This window comes from Cavia porcellus, unplaced genomic scaffold, assembly GCF_034190915.1.
Source record: "Cavia porcellus strain 051 isolate PalLab524CR breed Dunkin Hartley unplaced genomic scaffold, mCavPor4.1 scaffold_27, whole genome shotgun sequence".
NCBI lineage: Eukaryota > Metazoa > Chordata > Mammalia > Rodentia > Caviidae > Cavia > Cavia porcellus.
Window position 1 is genome coordinate 33,604,676 of NW_026947510.1, and position 14,101 is coordinate 33,618,776.

The following is a 14,101-nucleotide window of genomic DNA, read 5'->3' on the forward strand; positions in this document are numbered from 1 at the left end:
TATTTTTCCTCATGTCATGTATAGGTAACACTCTCTGATCCTGGAATTTCCAAGTCTTTGTATTTGCTCCACTTCCTGTCAGACCATCAGAGCTGGTTTGGAGGAAATGAACTTGAACTTGAAGCTCAGGTCTGAGGAGTGTTTAGCAGACGTGTGTGCATTCCAAGTCACCTGCCAGCACTTGTGTCTACATCGTGAACCTCCCGGCTGAGGTAGATTAGGGAAGAGAGCAGGCAGCAGAGAGCTGCTGGTACAACACATCGCTACCGGAAGCAAGAAAGAGACAGCAGTGGAGAGAAGGGAAGAAAGAAGAAAGGAAGGGTTAGTGTGGAGAAAAGGACAGCAATGGATATGGAAATAACAAATGCCCACGCTCCTCGGAGCCAGGCTGAAGTGTCCCATCTTGGGGAGCTGGGTTCTGGTCCAGCCCCAGAATCAGTCTGAGGGCAGATCCCTCGCTGCCTGCTGAGCCGCCAGGCCTTCCTCTCTGCTCCACAGGGCAGGGGCAGAGTTGGGGAAACAGATGTGATTCAAGCCCGGGAAAGCCAGGGCAAGAGAAGCCTGGGGCAAGAAGTGAGGGAGAAACAAACAAACAAACAAAGGAAAGGCAGATGCAAAGCAGAGCTAGGCGGGACCTAGAATGGAGCCAAGCTCATGTTTTCCATGAATCTCAGACAGCTGGGGAAAATGAACTTGGGCGAGTACTTTGGCAGAGACAGCAATGACCTCAATGCGCTGGCCCGGCTGGGTCTGCGGGGTAGGAAATCTCCCCGGGCGGTAGGAGGGGGCGCCCTCCCGGGGTCGGGGAGGAGCCGCAGGCCAGGACCTGGGAACAGCCCTGTCCGGGAAAGGCCGGCCCTGGGCAGACGCACGGGGGGCCGCGAGAGGGAGCAGGGCCGGCGTCCACTCTGGCGGGCTGTGCGGACTTTGGGAGAGCGGGTTTGTTTCCTGGTAGTTGGGGTGACTTTTTGATGGCACCCGCTGCGGCCCTTGTCTGCTAGCTCAGCTCCCCGCTTGTTTGCAGGTTCATTTTTCTCAGGGTGATTTGGTCGGCTCTGTTCTGGCACAGTATTTATCATTTAGTTGAATCAAGTCAAAATTAGCTGCAATGCCCAGAAATGAGCGAATGCTATCTAGAGCCGCCAGCCTGTTTCTGAGGTTCCCGGTGAATGAGACAGTGCCAAAGCACTGACTGGGGGATCAATTCATAAGCTACGTTTCAGTTACCCAGGATGTGAGGTTTTAGAAAAATTCTGTTGAAAGTGTGTGAATCGTAATTGAGCCTCCCCAGTTCATTGTCATAACCAGCCAGAAATTTAATAATAAAAAAATCAGTAAAGATACAAGAAATGGTTAAGAGTTTAGAAAGAAATGTTCTGTGGCAAAGGAGTCCGATGCAAAGAGAGGCTGAAATGGGAGACAGCAAGCTGGCTTTCTACATCTGCTTTTTGCCTGTAAAGAATACACCCATTAGTTGAAAGCCTCCGGGCAAACGTACAGACATTTGACTATGGTCTGATCCAACTAAATTAAATTCAGGGGCTAAACACAAAAATTCCCATAAAAGGAAGGAAAAGATAGAGGGTTCAATGGGGCGGGAAGGGAGGGAGTGGCGCCTGCCAAGCCTGGAAGCCATGAAACAGTAAAGACCAAAGGCAAAAGGACCCTGGATGCCCACAGACATTTGTCCTCAGGACATTTGAGTCAGGAAAACTTTGACCATGGGGTCCAATTTTGATGTTGTCTCCTCTCAAAAACCTCTTCTGACCCCCCCCCCCAAGCTAATCATTCTCTCTCCTGAATTGACTCATTTATTTTGCAGTCTCATCATCTTTAGTCATCTGTTATGGGGTTTATCTCATTCTCTGTTAGGCTGTGAATTCCCTGGTGGTGGAGGCTGAGTCTTACTCAGTCCTTGCTTACATAATGGTTCAGTGCATGAGAACTCAAGAAGTATGTTCAACTGAATCGAAATGCAGACTTGAAACAGTACCTTCCCATTTATGAGACATAAACTTTCAAAAATTTAATCACATGGAATGGTGGAATATAAAGTTTTAAGGAAGCAATATGAGATGCTGAACCACTTTACAAGAGAAGAGAGAAAGGAATGGGCCAACTGAAAGCAGAGGTATTGGGTAACAGCTATGCTAAAAGCTAAGGTATAGGGCAAGAACATTGAGTGAAAAACAAAATTAATATCTGTGGTATTAGCCCTTCTAGAGCCAGGTGTGGTGGCACATGCCTGTAATTCCAGCCTTTCAGAAACTGAAGAGGAGAATTGCTGCAAGTTTGAGGTCGGCTTAGGCTACAAAATGAGTTCAAGTCCAGCCTGAACTACAGAGTAAGACTGGCTCAAAGAACAAAACAAAACTATATATATATATATAAAACTATAAAACTTCTGGCTAATTACCTTCTTTGTGTAAATTTTTTTTTTTTGTCTTTTTCGTTTTTATCAGTACCAGGGATTGAACTCACGACTGCCTGCTTACAAGGCAGGCGCTTATGCTGCTGAGCTAAATCCCCAGCCCCTGTGTAAATTTTCTGATGGCACTGATTTTCTGATGATAACTTGCAGTTACTCTCATACTTCCTTGTTAGTGAAAATCTAAAATGTTTGATCCAGATTCAAGATTACACTGAGGTTCCTGAAATAGAATCTTCAACAACAAAAAAATCTAAATAGCTCTGATAAGTTGGCTAAAAACAGGACAAAGAGCTGGGCATGTACAAGTATACCTGTAATTCCAACACTCAGAAGGCAGATACAGGAGGATTACTGTGAGTTTAAGACCAGCCTGGGCTACATAATGAAACCCTGTTTGAAAAACAGAGCACAACAAACCAACTCTTGTTCTGGATATGATGGCACATGCTGGTAATCTCAGCTACTTAGGGGGGCTGAGACAAGAGGATCACAAGTCTGAGGCGATCCTGGGCAACTTGGTGAGATCCGGTCTCAAAAGTAAAAGTAAAAAGGCCTGGTATGCAGATCAGTGAAACAGAACCTCTCAGTTTAATCCTCAGTACCCTCTGGCCTGTTGGCTTGTTGGCACTGAGATAAATCAGTGGCAGTGTTGTGGTCTGTCCTGTGGAGAAGCCCTGGTAGTCAAGAACTGATGCCTCAACCAGGAGCCCAGAGATCAGCCTGCCCGAGCCCATGGAGTGAGTTTGGAAAGAGGTTGTCTTGCCTGTCAGGCCTGAGGAGATCAGAAGCCCACTAGCACTGGATAACAGCATACAGGTCCATACCCGGGCCACACAGGGGTTGCTATCCCACAGAAATGTGAGAGAAATAAATGCTTGTGGTTCTAAGCTACTAAAATTTGAGGTAAATAGATAACTAGCATGTTGTACAACCAGACACAGTCTCATTTTCCTTGAGTCAGGTCCTACTGTGCTGCCCATAACAACCTCAAACTCCTGGGGTCAAGCAGTCTTCCTGTCTCAGACTCTCAGGTAGCTGAGACTGTAGGTGGGCCCCACTGTACATGGTTGTTGGAGACCACCATGAAGCGGCTCTGAGCAAGATTTAAATTTTACTAATTGGTTTTCTATGTTTGTCTGTGAGTCTGTCCTAGGCCTAGGCCCCTTGCCTGGCGATGGGAGCTGATTCATAGTATGTGAACCTCTATGAATCACTGGTCCTAGGTAAGGCCTGTGGTGGCCTCAAAGGGCAAGATAAGGCCACAGCTTCGGACACTTGGCTCTAACCCCAATTAACTAGGTAGAGACTGCAGCTGCAAAGATTACTCCTACAGTCTCACTTCTACAATGTTTTCATGATAAGACAGTGCTACTGAATTGACTTGATTCATTATTCGGAGACGTCCTTGAAGTGACTCCCAAGGTCCTGCTCATTGCCTGCACTTTCCACAGTTTCTCTGCCCTTTGTCCTTAGTCCTAATACAGTGGACTGACCCAGAAAATCCTTTGTCTCTACCCTTGAAGCTTTGAGCTTAATTAAAGGGTGTTGACCCTTTTGGAGCCCTAAAAATCATACAATTTGTCTCTTTTTTTATTTAACCTCTGCCGTACACTTGTTTGGGAGATCGGGGATCTAAGACAGAACCTGATACATGGTCATGATTATTTTATCCATTTTATAGAAATTCTATTTATATATTTGTAGCTCTAGATAATTACATGGTCTGGTAACAATAAAAAGATATTAACATGAAATACAATAGTGATGCAGTTACAGCTACTAATGCATTTCCCCCAAAATAACACCTAACTGGATGTGGGGAGTGGCTGAAACTGAAGATTGATCACATGCAGGGCTAGAGCAAGGCTAATCTCAAGAACATGACACATGAGACAAGCCATGCGGATAACCTCTTGGGCAGAGAGGGTTCACATAACACTCAATCTCTCAAGTGTATAAATAAATGTGCTGCAGAGGTTGGAGTACTCTTGCTCCTTCCTATTGCTCCTTCCCTGCCTCCCCCTGCTTCTTTGTGCTTCTCATCAGGAGAGAGGGCACCACCCAGTCTCAGCTTTCTATATTCCAACTCTTGTCCTTTTTCTCCATCATCCTGAGAACATGGAGAGCCGCATGGGATGTGGCAGCTGGAAAATAAGCTCTGGTTGTAACCATGAAGGCTAGTGTCATGAGAAGGTTGTGCAGTGGCTATTGTGTAACGGCAGTTAAGGCAAGGTGATTGGGACTGTCATTTTTGACCTCCAGTGTCTAAGGCTGATTATTTTCCAAGTTAGGTCTATTTTGGTAGAAACATGGTAGAAAAGATGAGGGTGAAAGATTACTCAAATCCAGGAGCTCAAAGCCAACTGGACAATGTAGTAAGACCCTCATTTCAAAAAAGAAAAAGAATTGATAAGTTATATAATGTTCTGTATTTCATTTTATTTTGCTATAACCTTATTGAAAGAACAACTATTGTGAAGATAACAAGATACACTGTGGTACCTATTACTGTTATCCCAGTAACCTGCTGTGAAGTTCTATACCAATTTTACCACACTGTCTAAACTTGCTTTGTTCTGTTGTTTTTTTTTTTTTTTTTAGTATCTGGAAAGAAACACAGGGACTAAAATATATGAATAGAAAAATAAAGAATATAATACAGAAAAAAAGAAAAAGAATGGCCAATAAATATGAAATCTCATAAATTAGCTATTATAATATATAAGCTACACATACAACTAGTTATAATAATAGCTAATGTTGAGTGTTTTTGTTTTTGTGATATGAGAATCAAACTTAGGGCCTCACACATACTAGATGTCTTAGATAATTTTTCTTGTTGCTAGCCGGGCATGGTGGCTCATGCCTGTAATCCCAGTACTCAGGAGGCTGAGGTAAGGGGATCGTTGTAAACTCGAGACCAGCCTGAGCTACAAAGTGAGCTCAAGGCCAGCCTGAACTGCATGTGAGACCCCATCTCAAAAAGACAAAAAAAATTTTTTTTTTCTTGTTGCTGAGACAAAATACCCAACATCCAAAGTTAGAGAAGGAAAGTTTTACTTTTAGCTCATAGTTTGTAGACATTTCACTTATAGTTGGTTGGCTCCATGGCAAGTCGGCACATGGCAGAGGGACATTGGAGAGGAGAAACAGTTCATGGCAGGCAGCAGGCAGCAAAGCCTTCAAAGCAGTGAAATCTTATGGAAGCAAGCAACAAACAACTGCCCTCTTTCTGTCCCTCACAGTCTATCCAGGCTACCTGCCCTTAGGGTAAATAGCACTCACACCCAGTGGGAGGCAGCCTTAATTCCAGAATCATACCATGAATCAATCCCAGCACTACATCTTAAATCTTAGTATCACACACTCTAAATCTAGCCACTTCTGAAAAGTCCCGCCTATGACTAGGTATAAGACATAATGCTGGACAAGCACTATATATCTGAGGTACTCTCTGGTTTGAATACTAGCTAATGTTTCTGATGCATTTATCTTATGGTCAGCTATGCTGGTTAAAAACTAAGTATGATTATGTGACATAAATTATATGTATCTTTTTAAAAATTAGTCCATTCATAGGAAAGCAAAGAAACAGAAGGAAAGAGATGAAAAGAATCAAGAGATAAAGGAGAAGGGACACTAAAGAAAAAACCCCACAGTAAAAAGGAAAAAAAGGAAAAACAGGAGAGAAAGATTTTATTCTGGAGCTGAGTTTAAAGTTTTATCTTAAGGGCTGGGAATTTAGCTCAGTGGCATAAGCACCTGCCTTGCAAACATGTGGTCATGAGTTCAATCCCCAGTACAAATAAATAACTAAATACAGTTATATCTTGGAATTACTTTCAGATAATGACTATGGACTAAAATTATTTTCAGTTGAGACAGATGGCTCAAACTGTACCAGCTGTGATTGAAAAATATGTTTAAAATTGTAAAAATTATAGTAAAAGAAACGTTGTCATTCACCTCTCTCAAAATCTTTCCCCTTACTTTGAACACACTTGCTACTTTCTGAAGCAGTTTTGGAAGTGCTTTTTCATGAGGGTCTTTAGCTACCTCCCGGACCTGCATTGGTTCAAAACTTTACCTTTCAAGGTCATTCTGACTTTAAGGAAGAGCCAGGAATTGCACTGTGGAGAGTGGCTCAGGCTGGAGATGGATTGCACTTGTGGGGTTAAAACAAGGCAAGCCCTAAGAACACAGAAAGCCCAAAACAAGTCAGATAACACGCTTTTCCAGCTCTGAAAAGACAAGGTATCCAGGCCAGCAAGGCAAACAAGGTGCTAGGCACAGGGGTTGACTTGGACACCAAGCTCCTGAGTGTATAAAGGAACATGCTACAGTGGTTGAGCAGTTCCTTTCCCCCCATCAGGAGTGAGGGCTCCACTGACCCCAGCTTTCTGTGTCCTCTCTTTATTCTTCACCGTCTCACTGCCCTTCACAGTCCTCAACTCGGGAAGTTCAAGAGCTGCACAGGTCACAGCTTTGCACAATGCCAGCTCTGGTGAGAAGGTGGACAAGGACGCGCCGTATTGTTCCTATGAGCCTCCCTGTCCACTGGATGGCAAACGGCAGCAGCCAAGGTATGAAATTTCATCACACCTTGTAAAGATGCTTAAGAAAAAGGGTTTTCAGAACTACTTCATAAAATGGCAAGAATGATGAGATTAGCATGTTAGAATCAAGGGGGAGGATTTGAGTGTGATGATCAATGACACTGTCTTTTGCCATAACAGACTAAGAAAAGGAAATATTTACCATATATTATTATCACACCTTGTAATCCCAGCACTCTGGGAGGCTGAGGCAGGAAGATGGAGGATTGCCAACTGAAGCTTAGCCTGAGAAACTAAGCAGCTTAGCAAGACTCTCTCAAAATTAAACAATAAATAAAAAGTACTGGGAACATAGTTCAGTTCAAAGGTCCTGGGTTCAATCAAACCCCAGTACCACACATACACAAGCAAAATCCATTATTCATTCAACAACCATTGAAAATCTTCTGGTTTACCTTGTACTTTCCAGGCAGGGGCTATGCTGCTGAGCTACAACCTTGGTCCTCATGGAGAACTTTCTATACTCTAGTCATTTATTGCTGGTTGCGACTATTTGGAACACAGTAGAAATAAAACATATTTTACCTTTGTGTTTCTTGCATTTTGCAAGGAAAAACATTTTTGGGGATGGATCTTCATCGACTTAGCACTGATATAGTCTAGAGACAGACTGATGGCATGGATGAGTAACAAAGGTCAGGTCTGTCCTCTGGAGTGTGCTGTACCCTCGAATGTCTGAAAGGTAGCTATTGAGCGACCCCAACAATAGTGATGGGCACAAGTATGAGCTGCCCTTTCAAACACTATTGATTGATTATTTGCCCCCCACCCCAGTACTGGGGTCTGAACCCAGGGCCTTCTCACAGAGCACCATCCTCAGCCCCTTTTTATTTTTAATTATGAGGCTGGGGCAGCCTTAACTGTCCAGTTAGGGCTTGAATTTTTAATTCTCCTGCTTCAGATGCCTGAGGGGCTGGGCTTACCACAGTGCACCTCCAGGCCCCACCTGATTGTTTATCAAGAACCCTTGATAAACTGGGCATGGCGTGGCTTACACCTGTAAACCCAGCATTTGGGAGGCTGAAGCAGAAGGATCATTGAAAATTCGAGACCAGCCTGGGTTACAAAGTGAGCTCGAGGCCAGCCTGAATTGCATAGTAGGACCCTGTCCCCCCCACCCCAAAAAAAAAATCCTTCATAGCGTTCCATTTGAGGGTCCTTCTTGTCAATTCCCTTAATTGTGCTATTTAATAAACTATAGCAAGACCCAGAGAGTAGGGCTGTAGGGACAGACAGCTGATTGATGACCCTCACTTGGGCAGTGGAGGGTGTGGTGGCTCCTGGGGTACCCTGATGCTGTTCTCGGCAGGCTCAGGCTTCCACAACCTGGTGGTGATTTGAGAGGAGCATTCTGAGAACCAATGCTGCAGGTCGGGTCTCCAAGGGCTCAGTTTGGGAAGCTCTGTGGGCCAAAAATAAGTAACAGCTTGGTTTGGCCCAGAGGCAGAGACTGCTCACTCCTTCAAAGGGGAGGAAAGGCCAGAAAAATCCATCATCCTCACTCCACCAGAACACCCTGAAGTTAAAGCGAATCTGTCCAACAGTCCAGGGTTAAATGCCAGGCAGAAAACATTTGTATTTCACCCTTTCCCTGAAACTCAACTCGCCTCTTTTCACAATTCTAACAAAAGCTGTCACACAAGGACCTCTTTGTGGCTCAATAACTCAGACATATTTCAGTCTTATTTTCTTTAGTGTTAGGCACTAACCAGGGTTGCTCCTTGAAATGTTCTCTTCTCTTGGCATAGATGATTTTATATTCTTTGTTTTCTTCTCAGTGTCTCCTAGTGTCCTTTCATGCTTCCTTTTAGTTGTCTTCCGTTTATTCTGGGTGATTTTCAAGGTTCAGGTCCCGGCCACCTCTGTCTCTGTCTGTCTCTTTCTCTCTGTGTCTCCATCTTTTTCTCTCTGTGTTTCTGTCTGTCTCTGTCTCTCTCTGCCTCTCTGTCTGTGTCTGTGAGTCTCTCACTCTCTCTCTGGCTCCTGGAGACTGAAGCCTGAGCCCTGTTAACACTACCTACACACTGTGCCACTGGGCTACTCCCTCAGCCCCCACCCCTCTTTAAATTGTATTCTCATTCATCCTCCACCCTCAGTAGAGACTACAGTACCAGTTCCTGCCTGGGCACCCTAAGGACTTATGTGTGAGTCATCCTCAGCCTTTCCCTCACTTTGAGTTCCTGCACATACCCAGCATGCAGGTAGCCTGTCACCCAGACCCAGGGTGTGGTGGCTCCTCACAGCCCAAGCAGGAGCAGTTACAGCATGACAGGACCTGAGGCTGCTCCCCAAAGCAGGAACTGTGGTCTCAGGTTAGGAACTGAATCACCCTTATGCAATGATGGCTCCCCCAGGACCTGTCCCAGCCAATCCTGAGACTCGAATTTCCCAGCCCAGCACTTGCAACCAGGATTCCCTGCTGCCCGCTAGGCAGATCCTTGATCCTTGCCTTTGTCCCTTTTTCTATAAAACCCCCAGGTAACCATCAGCCCTTCCAGACAGATTGTGGTCCTCTTTTTCTGGGCTTCCCAGGGTGGCCACACAGATAAAACTCCTTTCCTGCCCATCTGTTTGGTTGGTGTCATGGCAAAGGTGACCAAGCCTGGTCTGTTGGGATCAGGAGCTGGGAACTCCAGTTACATGGTTTCAAACTTGTAATCCTCCTGTCACAACCTCCCAAGTAGCTGTGAGTACAGGCATATGCTGGTACAGTTGGCACAATCCTTATTTAATCAATTAATAATTATTATTATTTTGGAGACAGGGTCTTACTACATAGGACAGACTGGCTTTGAACTCACTACATAGCCTAGGCTGGCATTGAACTCATGGAAACCTTCCTGCTTCAGTCTCCTGAGTACTTGAATTACAAATGTGTGCCACCACATATGGAACCCTAATTTAATATGGGTAATTTCTCTCTCTCTCTCTCTCTCTCTCTCTCTCTCTCTGTACTGGGGATCAAACTCATGACCTCATACTTGACAGGCAGGTGCTTAAACTGCTAAGCTAAATCCATGGCCCAGTATGGCTAATTTCTTTTCTTTTGCATACTAGGGTAGAATTCAGGTCTGCATGCAAGCTAAGCAGACTACACCCTCAGCCCATGACATCCTTTATAACCCAGTACACATAATATCTATTGTAGATTATTTTCCTGAGTGCCCCTCTGGAGTGTGAATGTACTGTGGACAGCTGCTTTGGCCAAAACCAAGCACAGTGGCTTACACATCCCTGGCACCAGCTTCTACATGGGCATCAATTGTTATCCCATCGACTCCCCTAGACCCCAGTACAGTGCACTCTGCCAGCAGGAAGTAGTTAAAGAGAAATCTTCACCCCTTTACATAATAACAATCATAAGATGGGATATGAAAGAGTTTTGGCTCAGACAGGACACTGTATCTGGTAAAGCCAAGGAGCTCCATCTCCCTTACCTTTAGGAATTTACCTATGTGCCAAACAAAGAACAATGGGCTACCCATGCATCGCTAATGCCCCCTTAGTTTCCACCCCAAACCGAGGCTACTTACATATCCCCCCACACCACGTGTCCATCAGAGAGAAAGCTGGACTCCAGGGGTCGGGGGATGTTCTGGTTTTCTCTCTCCGCATTCCAGAATAAGGCCTTTTTTGTTTTATACTTCTCATCTTTTGGATATAATCTTATCAGTTATCTTTACAATCGCTGACTTAAAACCCTCAGACATAATAAAATCAAATGAAACAAAACAGAATAAGATCAATAAAAAACCATACTTTTGGTTTTATTCACAACCTAGAAAAACTTGTAATGTAGTCAATCATTTTCTAAACCTCATTTGGACGGAGATTTCATTTTCAAATACTTTTAAAATTCCTTGAGACTCTTAAATGTATCATCTCATATCCTTCCCATAGCAACCTGGATTATAGTGCTATCTTTTCATAACAAAGATAGAGAGGAGGTTAAGTAACTTGCCCAGGGCTTGCACTGCTTTCTAAGGGGCAGAGCTGGTTCCATCAACATCTGTTATCTTTCAACCTGCTCAACCCCGGGACTCTCCAGAGTGCAAAACCCGCCCCTTCATATGCGGAGGGATTGTCTTCACTGCACACGCGGGAAGCCTTTCAGATATCAACATCTTTGTCCCCAGATCTCTGCCTTCTGGAGAGGGGGCAGACCTGGGAAGGGCAACACGGACAGAGGCTCTGAGAAAGGCCGGGGTCACTGCAGGCCGGAGGCTCGGGTACTCGCGCCTGGGGTCAGAGCGACGCAGGCTAGAACCTGAGGAGGGAAGCTAGGCGAGGGGTGCGCATAACACGGACTCGTGGCCTTTCCTGCCGGGGCCCACTGTAACCCACGCGCCTTCTCTGAGAGGACGGTTTGGGAAATGAGGGGAAGCGCGCCCTTGGGAGCGCGCCCCCTGCTCCTCGGGCCAGAGCGAGACTGAGAACGGGTCTCTGCGCAGGTGTGGTCGACGAACCCGCGCGCCCCTCAGACCCCGCCCTGGGGGCCCCTGGCGTTGCGCGCTGTGTGTGAGCGGGGTCGCCCGCGGGCGCTAGGGTGCAAGCGAGTGAGGGGAGGCCTAGCGGCTTGAGTGTGAGCGTTCGTGTGGGAGTCTGTGTCTGTGGGAGTCGGGGCGAGGGCCAGGCAGCGCGACCGCGAGGTTGTGAGGAAGGGGCGACGGCCAAGAACGCCCGGTTTGGCCGCGGCAGCGGCGGGCGGCGGAAGAGAAAGATGGCGGCTCCGGCATCACGCCTCCCCATCCCCCTCCGCGCCTCAGCCGACCTCCACCCGATCCGGGCGGCGATTCCCGGGGAGGCCGCGCCAGCTCCGGCGGCCGGGGGCGAAGGCGGAGCAGGGGGCCAGGTGAGCGGTCGGCGCCCGCCGGTGTAGGGCGGGGTGCGGCCGGGGGAGCCGGGGAGGAGCCGGCGGGGCGCGGGGAGGCCGCGGGCGCCGGAGTCAGTGGAGCAGGTTGCTTTCTGCCGGGGTGCAGGAGGTGCGGCGCGAGCCGGGCCTGGGCGTGCGGCTCCCGGTTGGCGAGGGGGTGTGGTGGTTGGGAGCGCTGCCCTGCGGGTCGCGAATGAGCCCCAGGCGGGGCCTTGCCCTTAGCATGGCTGCTGTGTGCCTGCTGCCGGTGCGTTTCCGGTGCCATCATCCCTCCTTTTGACAGCTCTCTGGGGAGGAAGGGGGTGACCAAATGCTTGCCTTGTTTTTATTTTTTAAGCATTTGGCTGTGATTTACCCAAAAAATTATAAATGGGGAGGGTGTGGTTAACTGCTCTTGCCTTACTAATTTTTCTTTACCTCTGAGCTCAGGTTCGTAATCCCAGTATTTCTTCCCCTTTGTGTCCATGACTAGAGATGGGGAGTTCATTCTATTTTGTGAATGGGGTTATGCTAACTGTTCTGAATTTCAGTGTAAATTCTTTAAGTCATTTTCCCATTAATTGCATATGCTGTATTTTTCTCTGTTTTCTTATACTTAGGTGAAATTCTAAGTCTACGTAGGAAGTATATGAACAGCTTAATATGGGAAGTTTTTCTTTTGTTAGTTTAATGTTTATTGATGGGCATTCTTATTTTTTATTATTTTTTTGGTACCGATAATCGAACTCATGACTGCAGGCTTGCAAGGCAGGTGTTTATGCCGCTGAATTAAATCCCCTGCCCCAATATTATCTTTCAAATGTTATTTAAATCTCAGTCTTTGCTTTTACAATATTGAATAGGTTAGGGGTCATTTCTTCAATTAAAATGTTTTCTCAAAAGGAGCTGCAAAATACATTTGAGATAATTCACTTGGAATAAAATACTGAAATTTCAGTCATGGACTGAAAGTCAAAAGTTATATTTTAAATTTTTAAATTTTTCTAAAATGTGGGGCTGGGGATTTAGCTCAGCAGCATAAGTGCCTGCCTTGCAAGTGCACAGTTGTGAGTTCAATCCCCGGAACACCCTCCGCCCCATACACACACATTAAAAAATGTACCCTACATTTAAGAACATAGTGAAGAGTTATTATGTGTTACTTGGTTAGTGTGTCAAAGAGGAGAACTGTTGTGTTGCGGTAATCTTAATGTTTATTCCTATCTTAATGGTTTTTTCTTTGTTTTGTATTGTTGATTTAGTTGTTTGGCAACAGGACTGCTTATTGTTTCCTTCCATCATTGTCACTTTTTTTGTATTCTTCTCTTATCCCCATAGTGCTATAGTGTGCTTGTGAGGAGGTAGACAGTCTGAATCTAATTAAGGAGCCAAGAAGACAAACATGAAATTCAATCATATATAGCCCTCCACTCAGTCAGAGCCACATTTCTCTGAAGGAGCTGAGTTAACTGTAAAATTCCATTTCTCTTAACTTTTTTCCCTCTGCTCTGCTTTTTTTGGGGGGGGGTGGGATACCAGGGATCGAACTCATGACCTTGCACTTGCCAAGCAGGTGCTTATACCACTGAGCTAAATCCCCAGTCCCTCTTCTGCTCATTTATTAAATTGGTTATACAGATTACTGGGTTTCAGTTTGGCTAATTTTTACTTTACATAAAAAGACTTTGATCATTTTCACGCCCCTCTTTCTTTCTCTTCTTAGGCATTCTCCTCTTTCACTCCAGAGCGAAATTAGCAGAGTTATCTTAGAAATGTTCTCCCTCTCAGCCACACTGAGAAAAAACACATAAGGCTAGGGATTTAGCACAGTGACATAATGCCTGCCTGGCAAGTGTGAGGTCATGAGTTTGATCCCCAGTACCAAAAATTTGTGTGTGTGTATGTGGGGAGAACACACAGGAATATTCTTTCTTTCTCTGACTATTGAACATGAACCAGGCCTTGGTTTTTTGAGGCTATGAGAAGCATTCATTAAAATACCCGCCAGTTGCTGCCAGTTTGTATCTACCTGGTACTTGCTACTGGGGCAAGTCACTGGATTTATTTCTCAAAGCTCCTCACTCTGAGCTGAATGACTGATGCAGCACATTAATGGGGCTTGAGGAGAAGGGGAGAACTAAGCAAAGCATTGCATACCTAAGCAAGAATAGATTTTATTTTCTAGGAAGCAGGTCTGGAGAT

At 45.6% G+C, this 14,101-nt stretch overlaps 1 long non-coding RNA gene across 2 annotated transcripts in view; it reads left to right on the top strand.

Annotated features, from left to right (window-relative positions):
• LOC101787842 (uncharacterized) overlaps window positions 1-14,101 on the top strand; it is a 133,315-nt gene that overhangs the window by 58,130 nt on the left and 61,084 nt on the right. The window contains exon 1 of one of the 2 annotated variants that reach the window (XR_010043849.1): window positions 10,776-11,498. The exons of the other annotated variant lie outside the window; for it this stretch is intronic. This is a non-coding gene — a long non-coding RNA (uncharacterized LOC101787842). Of the gene's footprint in view, window positions 1-10,775; window positions 11,499-14,101 lie in introns of those variants that run through there. 2 annotated transcript variants of the gene reach the window in all.